The sequence below is a fragment of the Ammospiza caudacuta genome, chromosome 16 (genome assembly GCF_027887145.1).
Source record: "Ammospiza caudacuta isolate bAmmCau1 chromosome 16, bAmmCau1.pri, whole genome shotgun sequence".
NCBI classification, from domain to species: Eukaryota; Metazoa; Chordata; class Aves; order Passeriformes; family Passerellidae; genus Ammospiza; species Ammospiza caudacuta.
In genome coordinates this window covers 7,317,359-7,332,113 of record NC_080608.1, presented here as the reverse complement: position 1 = coordinate 7,332,113, position 14,755 = coordinate 7,317,359, and the positions used below count along the sequence as shown (strand labels likewise).

Genomic DNA, 14,755 nt, shown 5'->3' with positions numbered 1-14,755 from the left:
CAACTGTTTTCTTCTCAAAATCCTGTGTCATGTATGAGGTTTACTACTGGCCTTTCATAGTAGATTTTTAGAATGTTCAATATGAGTTCATAAACTTGTTGTATATTCTTTGTTCTGGTAAAAAGACTTCAGAGAACTCTTTCATTTGACAGATCTTATTCTTTCTCCTTGAATACCCAAAAAGTGTTCATTAATGGCAGAAAATTACAGTTGCCTGGTTAAAATTCACTCAAAATTGACTGTAACAATCATTCCTGCAAGGCAGAAATTAGCAATCTTCATAAGTATGCTTACTGTCCTATCCTACTGGTCTCTTGGAGAAAACAAACATCTTTTGGCACCAAGTCCTTTCTTCATTCCATGTAGGTGTACTCATAGAATTGCTTTTGAAATATAATGTTTTTAATCAGTGTGTGTTACCAGAGATGCTTCACAAGAAAGTTTTTTGGAGAGGGACAAAAGCACAGGGAAAAAGGCTCCTTTGGTGCCTCTCAGTGAAAGCATTTCAGCTTTTAACAAAATCACACATGTGCATTGATATCAAATGCAAATGGAGCAAGCAGCAACACATATTGGTAAAAAAACCTCTTAGCAGTTAATAGTTGGTTCCTTATTTTTAAATTTAAAGAAAAATCAAAGAAATCACCCTGTTATAGTATCAATATAAGACTGATTATTTTGGGGCAAACTTCAAGAAAGGTAAAGTGAGACCAGAAAAAAAACACAGCTCATGTATTTTGTTGGGTTATGTTTGGGTTCTTTGTGGGGAGGTTTGTTTTGATTTCCTCAGTACTTCCATACTTACCTGTATATTATAGTCAGGATTTTACAAGAGTTTCAGTAGTTCACAGAGGAAAAGGCAGAGCACAGACTTACAGCCAAGGTTTAAACACACAAAAGAGTTATGGTAAAAGCTAACCTGGTTGACTACTAAGTTTCTCAGAGCTTTCTCTGCACTAAACACTTCCTCCCAGAGCCTACCAGATCCAAGGGTTCCACACAGAGACAATCCCAGCCCATGCTGCCCTCTGCAAAGTGTCTGCACCCACTGATGGAGTGGAGAACTCACAGTTCTTACTCATTTCCAGAGGATTTTTGGTGCAAAAACCAAGAGGGGCCAAAGGCTGCACACAGCTGGGATAAAAGCTCTGCAGGGAACATCAGGAAATTTTTAAAGGGCACAATGCCCTGCACCTCACTAGAAAGTAAAGGGGGAAAAAGTGGCATGGTAAGGAAAATGATTTGTAGAGCAGGGATCTAATCAAGTCAAAACAGAAGTTTTGAATAATGTATAAAATTCAACTTGCTTGTTCCTTCCTATCCATAATGCAAATCCATTGAAATAAAATCAGTAATCTGTCCTTTGCTCTCCTTTTACCTCCCTCATATTTTTAGCCTGGCTTCTCACATTAAAAGTAAAGCAGAAAAAACTCTCTTTCATCTTCATAATTAATTAAACAGCAAAACTACCTTTGGATAATTCTTAGTCGTTCCCAATTCATGGTGATTAGCTAAATCAATTTACCAAAGGAACAAAGTGCAAGAAACATGACCCACACCTTTTCAGACAGAGGAAGAAACAGAAGTTCATTTTAGAAGTTGGGAATGCTTGAAACAGGCCCAAAGCCTCTCTCCCAGAGTAGAGCTGCTTCAATTTTCACAGCAGGATTAAAAATATTTTTATACAGCTTGTACTAGTGCAAAAAATATAACATTGTGTTTTGCATAATGTAACCTTGAGAACAAACAGTGAAAAAGTGAAAGCTTTTACAAAAACAACACAGTGACTCAAGGCACTGCAGTCATTGGGGATGATACACAATACCAGGACTCAGAGACACCACATGAAATGAAACACATCACAGAACTGTCTCTCTCATACACTCATCTTTTCATCTGTTGCTAAAGAAAGAGGAGCCTTGTGATATTTTATGATTCCTAACAATGGAAATGAGTTTTCATCTTCCTCTTTTATGAAACATATTTTGAATGTAGACTGATTATGAAGCACAAAAAAAAGCAAACCCTGAAGCACCACTAAACTGACTAAACAAAGTATTATGAAGTAGACCCAGAGAAAACTTCTTGTGTTAAAACAAGCACAGCTTCACTGCAAAAAATCTGCACCACAACTGACTTGCAGGGAAAATGAAGTTTGCTGTCAATAATTCAAAATAGTTCAGATAAACTCTGAGAAAACTGAAAATCTGCTCACCTCCAGATCTTTGGAGGGTTTGTGATTCAAATAAGAATTGAAAATTCTCACTACTTTCAGAGGCTGAATGCAAAGGCCATAAAGAACATTTTTAAACACTTCCAAACTTAAAGTGAGATAGAAAATAATAACCCTATTATAATACTATCCTAGAAGTGCCAGTAGGTCTTATTTTGCAGTTCTATGCAGGGAACAGTTCTTCACAATCCTATAAATTTTGCTTTTCTGACAAGTCCAAATATGATTTGAAATCCAAAATAGCAACTTAAACAGTTCTGACATCACTAGTGAAGGAAAAAGAGCACAGGAAGACAGGAGAGCAATGCTAATGCCATGTGGAGATGGACAGAATCCAATTCCCTCTTGGAGCTGCAATGGCTTTGCAAAGCTGTGAAGAAAAAGCAGCAAGAGAAACTTATCTCTGCCCTGGACGCAGCCCTGACCTGTAATTACAGGTTTACAGACTCATAGGAATGATGAGCAAGAGGGTGACAAGTTCAGTACAAGAACTCTGTCATCCTCCTCTCCTGTTCTAGCTCTAACAGACCATGATCCTGTGGAGCCCAGGAGGAAAACACGAAAACTAATTCTATTTCTAAATGCATGCACATATATCCTGTTGAAAGCAGAGTGAAATTCTCCTTCAGCTTTGTGTACCTGCAAGCTGACTGCTGACCATCAACAGCACCTGGAGCAATCCAAACAGCTCACAGGGACAACAGACTCAATCTCTTTATTGAGGATTTTATAAAAATTCTCTGTGTGTGGTGAAAGAGAGTCAGGAACTCTCTAAAGTAGTTGCTGAAATAATTTACTGCAGCTAAACCCACTGTTCACCTTTGCTTCTTGGAAAAAGTCCTCGTGCATGACAGCTGGAAATACCTGTGACAGCAGCAGCCAGCAGAACAAATTTTAAATACCTGGAAATGCTGGGAACAAAACATCAGGGGATAAACTTCTGTCCTGGGTGATAACATTGGATTTAAACATGTGTCAAGGTTAACACACATAACAGATCTATTTTTAAATAAGATAAATTTATTGCTAATTAGAGAGTTCACAGAATATTTTTCCTGTTTATTAATAGAAAAGAAAAGCTTCCCTTGTGTGATCATAGGTAAAGAGTTGGCTGTAGGAAACTCCAAACAAAAATCTTTCTAAAAATTCAACATTAAATCAACATTAAATTCAGCTACTGGATTTTTCAACTATAAATCAGCTATAAACTTTCAACTTTATAGTTTCCTATAAAACTACACATAGAGCCTGTGTAGTTTTATAGGAAAAGAACAGCTTTTTTATTGACGTTGATGTCTCTATTTGAGATGAAACAATATACACATGCTACCCAGAACCTGTAATGTGCTCTCTTCTCACTACTCACTACTCTCTTCTCACTACTCCTCAACATTTCCTGAGTATTCCAACCTAAGTGCCAACAGCTCACTTTCCTTACTCCATCTGGAAGTAATGACATGTAGATATTTCCCCCTTGATTCTGCAGTGTGCAATCCTTAGACACTAAAGTGTTCTCTGAAAGCTCTAAGTATATTTGTCAAAGCTGAAAGGCATAGCCATAATACAAGTTAAGAATATGAAGGATATTACACTAAAGCATTATCTAAATGTAATACAATAGAGGAGAAAACTTTTGCAGCTAATAAAACACACAGAGTCAGAATCCACACAGAAACTTTGACCTCATTGAGTTTTGTTGTTGCTGAGATTATTGGTAAAAGAAGCAGATCAGATTTTTAAAGGAAAATAAAATCTATGTGCCTCTGATCTTTCTTGGGAAGATGTTCTGCATTTCCCTGCTGAAGTACAGCCTATTGTGCCATCTGCATGCCAGAAGGGAAGAGTCCTGGAAAACCAGAGAATTGGGCTCTTATTTCATGGTAAAAGAGTTCTGTCACAGAAGAATCAGAATTTTGCTGCAGGGTTCCATTCCATCTTCTGCTATATATGTAGCTCTATAAATTGTTCTTTAAGTGAGATAGCATTTCCTATCCTGTCACTGTGTCCAAAATTCAGCCATTGCACCATTGTAATTATATCCTTGCAAAAAACACACATCACAAAGCAGTAAAATCTTCTGCTACAATAACCTCAGCTTTAGACTGAATTCATTCAAACCTTTCTCTGAAGCAATAGGTTCTTTTCCAGAAAATAAAACCTATATAAAATGGCAGAAAAGCTCAGAGGAGCACTTCATAATTTTAATATTTTATCACAGAGAAATGTATCCTTGTCTTTCAGCATTCACTTCACTTCTCCCTTTCAAAAGAAATAAATAAAAGGGAGTTATGCTAAAGTACTACAGAACTTACAGAAAATGAAACAACATGAGCATGACCAGTAGCATAAAACAAGCAACCTTGGAATAAAGAGTTACTACATCTCCTCTATTATCCAGAGATCGTAGCCCTTTTGCTTTACTAGCAATCACTGAAAATGTGAAAGTCTTAAAATATTTCACAAAAGATATTTCTTATTCTGGTTGGGAAAACGACATGTCTACTTCACTCAATGTCAGCATTGAAATAAAAAGTGCATTATTTCACTTTCTTTCTCTTACAAATTTATATGGTTTCCATCCAAGTCACACTGCATAAAATAAATGTTATATACAAAACGTTTTTAAACCAGTTGTTCTGATATTACACCACATCAAATACAGGCTCTCAAACTAGGGAAGAGAGCTAGAACTTTTCAAGGGGACACATGAATTTAGTGGGGTTTTAATCAGTTCTCACCACCTAAAATAACGTGCTTATCTCTAACAAGTACGTTGCACTGTAAATGTACTCTATACTAACAATATTTATTGCTGACACAACCTGCGCCTCCCTCTGTTAGTGAGGAGCTTGTGCTCTGGATAATGAGCTCACACAGAAACTGCAGCCCCTTGATTGAGTTGTTAATCCATGGTTGCTCTGTATTTGATTTATCAGATGTATTTCATGTATCAGATTCCAGGAAACTGAGTGGAAGGTGTTTTCACTGTTCTGGAAGAAAAAAATTGACATTATTTTTTAACTCAAGTAGAAAGTCAAAACAATATTCAGTAAGAAGTTTTAGGATTGCAGCTTATTTAGTAATTACAGAAATAGTAGGATAAGAGCCCAAAACTCCCATTCCTCTGGCTTTTGTGAGTCAGACAGCTCATTTCCCACAGGAAAATGTCAATAGAAATCATAAATGCACGTGGAGTCTTAATAAGCAGAATCACTCCCAGATCCAAAAAGGAGGGAAAATCAGAAAAAAACCCTATGGCACAGACCAGAAATTATTAAGTTTCTTTCAACACCTTTACAATAAAGCAGTAACCCATGCAATTCTTACAAAGCACTGAAACAAAAGAAAAATGAACTCTCCCTATTCTAAAACAGGAGTCATACTTTAAAAACAATCAAACAGTGAGAGAGTCAAGAGTCAGCATGAAGGTGAGCGGCAAGAAGCACAGTAGAACACCAGACACAGATTATTACTACCTAACTCAATTTTTATTAGAAATTTTTATCCAACACATACTGGAATGCAAAGACTTGCACTGCCCCTGTGTATGATTTCTATTAGACAATTGACTTCCTATGCTTTTCCCCCCATTAGACAATCTACTATCTACATTTGAATTCCTAGCAAAAAAAGGGAAAGCTTTCAAACATTTCCTCTTCTCTGCTTTGAAAGAACTTCACCAGAGCTAGTAATGAAGTGTTTGCTCACCTTTTCTTAATATATTCTTATATTTTCTGTCTATAGACAACATGTCCTTGCCTAAAATGCATCAGAAACTATTTCAGTAGCATGTCAGAGTGACATGGTACACAACACCATGATTTGCTCACCACAATAGTGAATGAGTAAGGGAAAAATCCTCCTCCAAGCAGATCCACAACTACATCATTTTGTGTGAGCCCTGCTGCCTTGCAGTTACCCATTTGTGACTTGATACTTTAAAAACCATGTCTTTCAGGACTTAACTCAAAGGAAAATGGAAACCCTGATTTGAAATACTTAAAAGTATCTTTCTTCCTATATACAGTGGGTCTCAAAGTACATTAAAGCATCTTTTTAAAAGGAAGAAAACAAAAATAGCTTTGAAACACATAGAACAATTCAATAAACTGTGCAGCCATATCAGTAAACACTATTCATTACATTTTGTATTCTTATTCATCATGAGTGACAAGTAACACAAATACATTCACACACATACACATATATACATAACAATGTAAATAACATATGCTCCTTAATTATACTTGATGAATGCTCTGACTTTTAGGGCTTATCCCTGCAGCTGTATTTTCCTTTTTTTGAAGCCAAATACCATTTTCTATGGATTGGGTGACCGTGATTGAGAAGTATCTCACCAAGTTTTTATCCTCGATTTTATACAAATCTTTAGTACTAATAATTCCTGAACTGTACTTCAGTACTGCATCACCCAAGTCAATTTTTAGATTTAACAGAGAACAGAAGCTGACCACAATACTAATGTCACAAGACCCCAATTAATACCTAGCACCAATCTATAATTGCATTCCTAAGAATTCAACTTTGTACCACTGTTTTTATCTAATTTTTTACATAATTTGATTTACTGATTCCTGTAGCTGTTAAAATAAACAGTACAACTGCTGTCAACAAACCTATCATTTTATCCCAAGTGATTCTAGGTTTTGTTTTTATTGCAAAAAAGTTACCATTATATGACTGCAAAAATGTAATAAGGAGAATTGGACTGGATTATTCTTTTTTTCCCCAAAGCTCTGATGTCAGCAGACCACACACACTGCACACAGAGACCATTGGGCGGTTTTTAAAACTGTGTTTAATTCATGCCCTTAGGAATGTCTGCATGGCAGCACCAAGGGCCTATTTCCAGATATTGGAGTGGTACAACTGACATAATACATAACGACCTGGAACATCACACAGAATTAAAAGAGGCACTGTAAAATTACAGAGAAGCCCTTGGGGGAAGCTCTGAATGGTTCTTTTGCAGCAACTGTTATGTCCATAGAGTGTGATCACTGAATAGTGTCGAGATTCTCACTTAGGAATGAGAGCATTTTTCCCTAGAACAGGGAGAAATTTAGTGGTCAACAGCACTCCAGGTAGTTAGATACCAAGAATATGAAAAAAAAAACAAAAAACAACCAAAAGCCAAATGTATAATAAAATTTAGTTTTAATACTGGTGTTAATGTTAAGGCTGCACCATATAGGCAGTACTTCACAAGTACAGGACTGCAAGAGCTGTGGATCCAAGGGTCTAAGCACACTACAGGCATCAGATACTTCACAAACCTGCAGAGGGGCAGGATGAAGACATTTTTAGGACAGAATGAACACTTTCAGTGTCAGAACCTCAATTAAGATTCAAATCTTTTAGTCCAATGTGACTAATTACAGACTACTTTCAACTACTTTCCTCACTTTTACTCCTCCTCACCTGCTTGCCATGATCCATAGAAAGGCCTACACTGCACTGCTAAGTGGGGAGAGGCAGTATTAGAGAACAAAAAAGGACAAGCAACTCTGCTGCTAATTGCTTTTGAATTGCCTCATTTTGCTTTAAGTGATGCTTTTGTTTCCAGAAGATTTGTCTTGGTTGTATTAAGGACATCACATCATTTATTTTGTAGAATATACTCTTAATTAATATTTTTAAAAATGCGTTATTTATCAATTAAAGGTTCAGTGCCTATATTTAATCCTGCAAATTACCTAAGCAGATGTCCATGTATACCAAACAGGACACCAAATCCTGCAGAGAATAAATAAGATCTGACAAACATGGGCAGTACAAATACAGACAGTGGGTATTCCAGAACAACATTTTGAATTTATAGAAGAGAAATCACTTACGTAAAATGACAACTAGAATTGTTAAAAATGGCTACAATTTATTCAATTATTATTAAATTATTACCTATAAAGCACAGATGAAAGACACATATTGCATATATCAGCCTCTATGGGCACACTAAGAATTATCTCCTGGGGAAATAAAGCTACAGATCCTCACCCTTCACTTGAGCCCAGTGTGTCCAGAGTGCCAGTGGGACAACTGTCAGTTATCAATTGTCCTGCCCAGTTATCAGCTGGATCTGAGGCTGTTTAAGGTGCCTTGAACAAATCACCTGTTTGCATTGTAGTTATATACCTCAGCTCAACAACTACTCCCATGTGAACGGTACTTAATTGAGGAAATGAATAAAGATTTTGGAGATATTTTTAGGCCTAATTCACAGCAAATAAGTTTCAAATTACAAATTTCTATTGTCATCAAGTGACTTTAGGTAAGGCTCCTGTAGAGAGGGGAAAAGAAAAAGACAAGAAAAACACCTACAGATGATTTTTATATAAAATGCTGTAATGGGGAGTTGGGAAAAGAAGATCCTCCTTATTCATATAAATGCTTTAGGATACGTCTGACATGAGCAAAATATGAACAAGCTCCTTCTGCTCGTTTTACTCTTAAACATTGCTATTTTCCCTGCTCAGCCTAATCTGCAAGTGGAGATCTGTGGGGAAAACCCATTTTGCAGCTACTTCTGATCCTGCTTCCTCTCTTTTCTCTCTTCTGACAGATAGGTCTACTGACATGCCCAAGCCAGTACAATTCTTTTTTATATTGACAATGAAAAAATATATTACCTAGAATTGCCTTCTATCACATTCCAGATGTCAGATCTGGCCTCAGCACTCTCCCCATCTATTTTGTTAGGCTTGTATTGCCCATTTCATATGTGATCCATTTGGAACACAAAATACTCTTATAGCTTTAATATATTATTAAAGCAGCAGGAATATTATTTTGAGATTGGGAGGCCATGTCCTTCTTGAACATTCCAAAATCTGTACCTCCATCAACTCAACTCAGCTTTAGCTAAGAGTTGATTGAATGTGTGAGAGAAGCATAACAATGAGTCAAACCTAATGACTAAAATTAACAAGGCATCAAAGTTAACTCCAGCCATCCTTCTGGAATCCAGCTCCCAAGGGCTACATCTCCTCCTGTGCCAAAATTAGGATGCTCAGTCACAACCTTTCTCTTCCTCATCCTAATTTCAGAACATTCGTATCTTTGTTCCAAACAGAAACAGGAAAACCACCCAAAACACTTCTGACATATCAGCTGCATCATACTGGCAAGAGCTGAAAGCTTGATAAGCTGTGTGACACACTGAATGCTGGAAATCTAAATAGAAAATCTGGATAGGGAATATTCAGTTGGTCCTGTCCTGTTTATAAAATAAAACCTTTGAAAAGTCTCAGTAAGTAGATCTCAGTGGCTAGAAGACTAATCCATACACTGCAAGAAAAAACCCCAAACACACACACATCCAGAGTTTCCTCTTCATTACCATGTTTTCCTACAAAAAATGGTTTTAAATAAATTAAATCTCTTAAAACAAGCTTCAGAAAACTTACCAAGGTCCCTTTCCATTCTAAAGCTAGCTAGATCCATCAGTTTCTGCAGTTAAAGTTATTTGCATTTATGATCAATAAAGCCATTAGATGTGGGAGAGACGTGACTCTGACCTGCAACCAGCCCAGGATGATGCTGTTCACAATCCCATTAGCAGAGAGGATGTGACCTGAGGCAGATTAGAATCAGTTGAACTCAGACTCTCTTTGACATCCTCAGTCTCAAAGAGAGTCTGAGTTCAACTGATTCTAATCAGAGTTTAATCAAGTCTTGGCTTCCCATAGACTTATGCAGACAGTGGGGATCCCTTTTAACATTCTGTGCAGCCAGAGCTGCATTTTAATGCTTCACACTGCACTGAAAGTTGAATCAATACACGGGCTACATATGAAGGATTTCTTTGTAGTGTGTACTTTTATAATTTAATTTAGAAAATATGTCTCCGATTGCTTTTTCTGTTACCTTGTCTATACATGAACCTTCTTTTCTCCAAGAAACAATTTAAAACTAGTTCACATTTGAGGTAGATGAAAAGTCAGATGGAAAATGTCAGTCCTACCCAACACAGCAAACATACATGTGATAAGAAATTAAATGTTTATCTCAGATATGTCAGATCTGTCCAGGACCCATTCCTTCAATCCAGGAAACTTTTAAAGTGATCATTTGGCTGTAGAAAGTACACCTTTTTCTTTCTTTTTTTTAACCCATCTCTAAAATTATGCTTTACTTAAAAGTCTTTTATACATCAACAATAGGACAACACATGCTGCAACTCAGTAAATCAAATTCAGAGCCCTGGGAAGCATTTACTTGATTAAATGCACAGGTGCTTTGAGGTGACTGCAAGCATTGGCATAAAGCAAAAGCACCACAGGCACAGCAGGTTGAGCACAGAGCCATCCCCAAGGCTCAGCACAGGGGCTGGAGGCTGCTGTGTCCCCTCTGCTCATCCTCATCACTCCTGAGTCCTGAGCCAGGCATGTGAGCAATGACCAACCCACAGCCATCAGCCAAACCCACAGAACCACAGACATGTCAGCACTGCTGTCACTCACCATGGTCAAAAGTCACCACTGCCCACCTGGCAAGACCTTTTAACTATTTTAGTGTACAAGGATAACACCAGCACAGTAAGAAAACCAACACTCCCTCCATGAAGCAGAGTGATCATGGGAAACATGCTGAAAGCAATTTTTAAAAAATAACTACTCAGCAGCAAAGTCTGAGCAGGCACGGGGACTCAAGTTGGTGCTGCCTGCAATATGAGGTCAGAAGCAGAGGACACTGTGTAACAAAACAGGCACACTTCCATGGGCAAGCAGGTTTCCCCAGAGACAAACATGGGGTGAAATATGAAAATTATCTGTGACATGTTTTAAATGGGTAAAACAATTCCCTATAAGCCAGCCCAGCATTTTTCTCATTTCCCAATACACCTTCTCAAGTATGCAGTTAAATGCTGTGTTAGGAGAAACATCCATCTGTTTGGGTTTTGTTGGGTTCATTCAGGGTTCTTTAATTGTCACAACATAACCGTATTTTTGATACAAATTTAATTTCAGATATTTCAAGCATTGGCCAGAATTCATCACTACTGTCATGCATTACCCACGTTCATTTAACCTAATGCTAGAGCCAGTCACTGCAAAATCTCTCTCAGGTATCTAACCATAGACCAGAAATTTAGTGAACAATTTCAGCAGTTTAATAACTCCCCTGTTAAGGTTAAATGTTTTTCTCCTGCTGCCCCCTACAAGCTGGCAAAAGAGAAGAGTAACCACATGAACATCGGTACTGAATTACAGAAATCATTCTTAGGAATTTAGATGGGAGTCTGTTTATATTGTGATCCACATTTTGTGGAGACAAAGAAACTGAGACAATAACTGGCTTGCTCAAAATGGCTCCACTTCTCAGAATTTTCAACAATTACCATCTCAAATTTTTAATGCTGAAAGTATTACAAGTTTGATTGTGGTGCAGTGGATCTGCCTCAGCTTTCCATTTACTCCAAGGCTGCTTCTACCAACAGATTCAAACACGACTGCAGTGCCTTAGAAGGGTATTAATAATTTCTCTGTTCTTGGAATAGCAGAGGCACTCCTAAATTCACAACACCAGCACTTGACTCAGAGAGCAAACTGCATATTATGCAAAGCCTTTGCATTTTCTGTGTTAGGTAACAAAAACCATCCTCTGGATCAAGCCTACAACTCAGTATGGAGGAAAACCAGGTTTTCTGAGGAAAACCTCTTCGGGTTCATTCTACTTCTTTTTAGGTCACTTCATTCCCATTTCTGTTTATATCTTGGAAACCTTGACACATGCCAGAGACAGCCCTGAGTCCCCCTCTCTCAGCATCACTTTGTGTCACTCCCAAAGGCTCACTGTCCCCCAGACCCTGCATGCAGTGCAGGTGGAGGGGAATTCATCCCTATATTCATATTTACAGAAACAGTAAATATGTACTTGCTAAGGAGACACCTGTGGCACAACTCTCATTGCTAGAAAAAGAACTGTAGCTTTTAAAAAGTAATTATAAACTTCCTTTAATTGCACCTGCAGCACAGGATCTTTCCTAAACAAAATAAAACAAACAAACAAAAAACCCAAAAACAAAACAACAACAAATAGACCAAACCAAACTGCCCTAGCATTTGCAAACAATGATCAGGTATGATTAACTATCAGCTGTGATAGTTAAAAGAAAGCAAGCCTTTAAATTATAAGTAAAATATTTTTAATCTATGACTTTGGAGAACAGCATAAAATGTTTGAACACAGAAATGCCAATACTATTGTGTGAAAGAAGCAATAATAGAAAATCTGGGGAGCAGAATGGCCATGAAAGACAGATCAAATCAAAGAAGAAATAAAATTTTAAGGAACTTTTTTCATTAGTTGCGCCTAAATTACTCCTCTTGTTTCTTGAAAGTGATAAAAACAAATATATGCATGAGTAGAAAAGAAAAGCAAAACAATAAAGCAGTAAAAGTATTTCTTTTTTTCCTTTCACATACAAGAAATGCTTTTAGTGAAACTTCAATATCTGGAAACCCTGACTTAAGTTCTGGCAAGTTCACAGGCTGAAGAGTCTGAGAATCTCTTGAACACATAAGGAATGACTTACAGTTACCCACATAAAGCTGGCACTGCAAATGTCACATGTTGTTAGCAGGAATGAAGATGGAAATTCAGTGCTCCTGGCTCTGATTTGCTTGGAGGTTTCAGGCAAAGCTTGGCACAGGTGTACTTAAAAGAAAAAAGTGCACGTGCAAATTCTGCCTCTTAGCAACAAGATGTGATCACAGAATTGGGTTTAAAAGGCAGGTGATGAATCACAAATCCTGGTAAATAATGAGATGGCAATACACCCTCTCTGCACAGTGTAAATGCCACCAGAGGAGGAGATATCACACAGCTAAGCCACTACCATCTGCACAATTAATACATGCTCTAAGCAGTGAGGGAGTAGGAGGAAAAGCATCATCACTTATGACTATGTAGTCATTAGCCAAGGTCCTCATCTTCATTAGACAAATAAATTAAAATTCACATTTACTGAAGCTGTCACAGTGGCTCCAAAACAATACTCTAAAAATGGTCCCACTGGATTTGGATGAAAATTATGCCTTTTGAAAGAGTAGTTGGTAAGCAGAAGCATGACATCAAATGCACTGACAATCCAGTGCTATTACTCTAAGGCAGCCCTCTTCACTTCCCCCTTTCACAATTAGGAGGAAAAAAAATAGAGCACATACTAAATTTTAGTGAAAAACAACTCAGGATAATAAAGGTCGGTAATTCAATGAAAAACTGACTACAAAACCTCTTTTCCAACTGCTTTTCCAAAAGTTTTAGAGCTTGGAGAGATTTTTCATTAGAAAACTGCTAAACAGAAAGCATGGATGAGCACAGTGATGAGATGGAATAGTAAAACTAAGCAAAGGCAGAAAGAGAGAGGATAATGTCTTTTCAAAACAATCATAAGAAAGCAGGAAAACTTGGTCAGTGCTAAGACTATGTTTGATGAATTAAAATTTGGGGAGGGCCAGGGGTGCTATTTTCATTACTACTCAATATTGAAAATAACACAAATTATGCTCCAACAGAGAAGGGGAATGGTTTTGCTGACACTCACCCTTTGTGCCAATATTGAGAGGGACTTGTTTAACTAAATGGAAACTCTCCCATGTTCCTGGGCACAAAACATCCTCACTAAAACCTTTTTATTTGATCAATCCCGTGATGTAGAGCTGACACCCTGTTCTCCTAACTGGCATCACACTTTCAGAACAGAAGATAATAGAGTGTCACACTAGGCCTGAACTGTCACTGTCTTTTAAAAAGCACTTTGAACATCATCTTTTCCAGGGCTAGTAAGAGGTGCTGAACAACAAATAACTGTGAGGAACAAAACTTTTCACTTTTCATCCCTGTCTAAACAAGCAAAATGAATCCTGATACCCTGCTCATTTCTCTCAACTGAAACAGAATTTTAAAAGTCTCAAAGTATAAGGATTCTTTACTTCTATAAATAGTGGGTTGGGTTAGATTAGGGGTTGTGCCATGGGCACAATATTAAATTTGCTGCATTCCCACCCTATGTTGCAGGAGTGGGAAACTGATGATTCTAGGAATGATATTCAGCCCAGAAGTCTCTCCAGGTTTATCAGCTTGGCCATCACACAACTATCATCACACAATCTGCTGATCCAATACTTCACAAAACAAAACAAAATCCTGTTTTTACTACATATTGCACTGACAAGTATAACTTAATAAAAAATTCATCCAAGTGCAAAAAACTGGTTTACCAATGCTTTTTTTCTTTCAAATGGGTAGGTAATAATTACCTCTGCCTATCTAGAGATTAAGCATTGCATTAATGGTTATGTATTTTCTAATTGCTTTATATTGATGTTAAATCCATACCTTCCTCTGAACAAATTACTGATAAAGTTCTGTAATATCTGTAATGGCAGGTAACATTCAATATTTATTTTCTTTCTTGACATTGAACAATAACTACTCTCCATGCTCTTTTACTTGTCTTCAGTTCTGTGGGGTTCAGCGTTCCCCACTGTTAACAAT

General features: G+C 37.4%; 1 protein-coding gene across 3 annotated transcripts in view; it reads right to left on the bottom strand.

Moving 5' to 3' along the window:
• GABRB2 (gamma-aminobutyric acid type A receptor subunit beta2) overlaps window positions 1-14,755 on the bottom strand; it is a 133,733-nt gene that overhangs the window by 61,584 nt on the left and 57,394 nt on the right. The window lies entirely within an intron of this gene.